General features: G+C 38.3%; 1 pseudogene; it reads right to left on the bottom strand.

Annotated features, from left to right (window-relative positions):
* Positions 1-2,158: 2,158 nt before the first annotated feature.
* Positions 2,159-2,986, bottom strand: LOC102825811 (annotated as a pseudogene).
* Positions 2,987-3,865: the final 879 nt, after the last annotated feature.

Genomic DNA, 3,865 nt, shown 5'->3' with positions numbered 1-3,865 from the left:
ATATGTCACCACATTTTGTTGATTCATTCATTTGTTAATGAACACAGTTATTTACTTCTTTGGGGTCTTGAGAGTAATGCTGTTATGAAGAAATTATGTTCTCTTTCTTTTAATGTGTGATTACTTTTTAATGTGAGTCTGGAAGGACATAGCAATCTTGGCTGACAAAACTAATTTAAGAATAACTGTCAGCCTTTAATAGGAATACTTTGTATTCTTCCAAGAAAAGATTATCATATGGAAATTGCCAAAGGTTTCAGGTCCTATGTTGAGATTTTCTCAAGAATCATCCATAATACTCATATATATTTCAAAAATTATACCAGTAGAAAGGATCATCTTTTTTTTCTTTACATTTAAAATTACTCACATTTCTGTGTTTTTAAAATTTTTGTTTTCATCAGTTAGTCCAATGGACTAATATACTATATGAACCTCAGCCTCCATAACCCTAAGACCAAAGAATGAGATGGTACCTGGCTACTGCTCTCAACACTCTAAAAAGGATCCTGGATAGAATGAGAGAAAAGTGTGAAACAAAACTCATAATCATAAAAGAAAGTCTTGCTGGTTGGGTACAAAGGAACCCTGATATCGCAGTAGATTATGAGCTGAGTTGCTAACTGCAAGGTCAGCAGTTTGAATCTACCCATCACCCTGTGGGAGAATGATGAGGCTTTCTGCTCTCTGAAAGATTTACAGATCGGTGGAATGACTAGACTATGGCCCTCAGCCACCCTTCAGGCCTTCAACTGAACTCATCCTCTGAGCTCATTTCCTCTTGGCCCAATTTTAAGGTCTATATCAAACACCAAACATAGAAAGCATTAACACTAGGGAGCTACACACTCCTTGGACAAACCCATCATTTAAGTTCAAAAAGGCAGCATTTGCACAAGGACAAAGTTCAGAAGATTGGAAGGGTTACGAAAGCAGGAGGAATGGAAATGGGACACACAGGCAGGAAAGGGGAGTAGGTGCTGCTACAATGTGGGGGTTGTAATCGAAGACATGAAACAGACTGTGTCTGGGTTGTTGAATGAAAAGCTGATTTGCTCTGTAAACCTTTACCCAATTCACAATAAAAACTAAAATAATAATAATAATAATAATTTGTGTTCTTTATCATAATTAGATACACACCTGACATGAATACATTTCTTTGGATAGATTCCCCCAAGAGGTATCTCAAACTTGCCTTTGTAAATAGATGATCAGGATTCCTAAACAGGAAAATCACATTTTTATTGTTGCCTTTCTTTCTACATTTTCAAGACCAATCTAGACATACTTTAGATTTTCAAATTCCCTTAATGGAGTGCTCACTGGTGGCTCTGTAGGATAAGCACTGGACAGGGAAGGTCACAAGGTCAGTGATTCGAGCCCATCAGCTTTTCCAAGAGAGAAAGATGAGGCATTCTGCTCACATATAGAGTTATAGCTTCAGAAACCCTCAGAACCAACTCAATGGCACACAAAAACAACAACAGTGTCCCATAAAGGAGAGAGGAAGAGAGAAATAAATGTCAAAATATGGCCAAAATAAATCTGCTTCGCACTTCTGGAAGTAAAAGAATATTTATTTAAACATGAACATTTCTAATTTTTGCATGTAGTTTTTGCCTGTCAAGACTTTAAAATAACGTAACTAGCTTGCCAAAACCCAAAACTATTTAGAATATAAGAAACAATCTATCTGGGAGTACAGAAGACTCCATTATCAAATGAAATGCAATGTACATGATTTAAAAGTTTTGAATTCTATATAAAATATTTTACCTATATAATATAATAAACAAAGCATAGTTTCCAAGCCACATCAAGAGATTTTATCATCTTACATTTCAAATGAAATGTAGATAACCTAAAAACTTGAAATTCTACCATAAATGACAATGTACAAAGGTAGCATAAGGAACTCTGGTAGCGTCATGGTTATGAGTCAGGCTGCTAACCTCAAGGTCAGCAGTTCAAAACTACCAGCTGTTCAATGGGAGAAAGATGAGACTTTCTGCTCCCATAAAGATTTATAGCCTTAGAAGCCCTATACAGGGTCGCTATGAGTCGGAATCTACTCCATGGCATATAACCACCACCAAGCACAAAGGCAACATACATCATCAGCAAGTGTCTTTGGAAGCTATCAAAAGTCACAAGTTTATGTTTTTCTTGCTTGTGATCCCAAAACAGGCAGCATTTTCATTTCATTTACTCTACTCTTAGGTATTTGAGAAGTAGGTATTATTAATCTACCACAAGAACACTATTCATCATACAAATGGAAGGAACCCAATTTGGCACTGCATTTTGGGCAAAGAAGTTGTCCATCCACTACTCCCAGCAAAGCATATTCCATTCATTGTACATTGAATTGTACAACGACTTCCTGTTGTAAACAGGAAAGACGATGTCATTCTCTTATAAGTGAAGGCTATAGGACCACTTCCTTCATTCCAAACGCTAAAACTTTGAAATAAAGATCCCTGTACTTTCTACATTTGTAGAGAACTTCATCTTTTAATCCTTGTGAAATGGCGATTGGGTCAGCAGCAAAATGTTCCTGAGATAAATTCTGAAGTTCTGGATACTTCTCTATAAACTTTTGCAAACAATATCGCTTATAAATTGCATTTAGAGGTATACACTTTATATCCCATTGATTGGTATAATTTTGGTTGCCACTTGAACCCTTCAATCATGTTAGCCTATGGATTGATAATCTGGAAGTTTTCATAGGCTTTTTCAACAGCAAGCTGCTCAGTCTTCATCACAAAAGCCATCATTACCGCAACATTTGGCCAAACTACTGTATGACTATGTTAAGACCAAGCAGGCCTGGCCAATGAAGGCAACGCACCATCTAAGTGATAAAGAGGCACTGTAAACCCTCCACCCAAACCCACCTCCCTCAGTTGGTCCAGCTCTGGATTGGTTACAGCCCCACCCAGGTAAAGCCAGGGAGCACTTTCAGCACATTCTCAGCCATTGTTTCAACTCTGACTCTTCAACATGGCGGCGCCTGAGACAATTATATTTTCTTCCAAATCTCATTGAGTCATTTCCATTCGAAATGGGGTGATTTAAGTCATATTAAGTCATTTAAGATATTTTCATTTACCCTGGGAGGTGCTGACAGTCGTATGGAATTCAGGTTCAACAAACATTTATTGAATGTCCACTGTGTGTCAGGCATTGTGTTCGTTGTATGTCTTTGTGTTTAGTTCCTATTCCATGTTGCATTTTACAGATGAGGAAAGTAAGGCTCTTGCAGCTAAGTAAACTTGCCCACCTATATAGTCAGTGACTTAGGTTATGATTCTAATCTAGGTTTTGCAAGTCCAAGTCCAGGGTTTTTCCCATGAGACCGCAAATGCCATTTTCAGAGACAACCACAGATCACTTCCTCAGACACATTAGTCTTGCTCCCTATTGAAGCCCAGGAGCACTACCATATAAGTGCATGTAGGTGAGCCTCCACAAAGGACTGGAAGCTCCCTGGTACAGAGTTGTGCCTTATCTCTTCCTTTCATCTATTGATATGATGCACGACACATACCACAGCAAGTTTTCTGGGGGCACTTAATAGTCTCAACCAATTGTCCTCTCATCTTCTCTGTCTTCTTAACTCTGTTTATGAGCTGTGTTTGCTCTGGGGAGGGAGAAGAGAGGAGAAAGAAAGAAGGAAGTGAGAGGAACTTAGTAGGCCATAGGAATTCAGCGCTAGAAGATCAAAGCCCTAAGGATTCCTGATTTGGGGGTAGGCAAGAGGAAGTCCTTGAATGGCTGGGAGAATTGAAAGATTAATTTCATTTCTTGAGCACCTACTGGATGGCCAGATAGTATATTTGTAGGTTATTACATATAC

Source organism: Chrysochloris asiatica, unplaced genomic scaffold, assembly GCF_000296735.1.
Source record: "Chrysochloris asiatica unplaced genomic scaffold, ChrAsi1.0 scaffold00203, whole genome shotgun sequence".
In the NCBI taxonomy this organism is placed as follows: domain Eukaryota; kingdom Metazoa; phylum Chordata; class Mammalia; order Afrosoricida; family Chrysochloridae; genus Chrysochloris; species Chrysochloris asiatica.
This window is presented reverse-complemented; position numbering and strand designations above follow the sequence as displayed.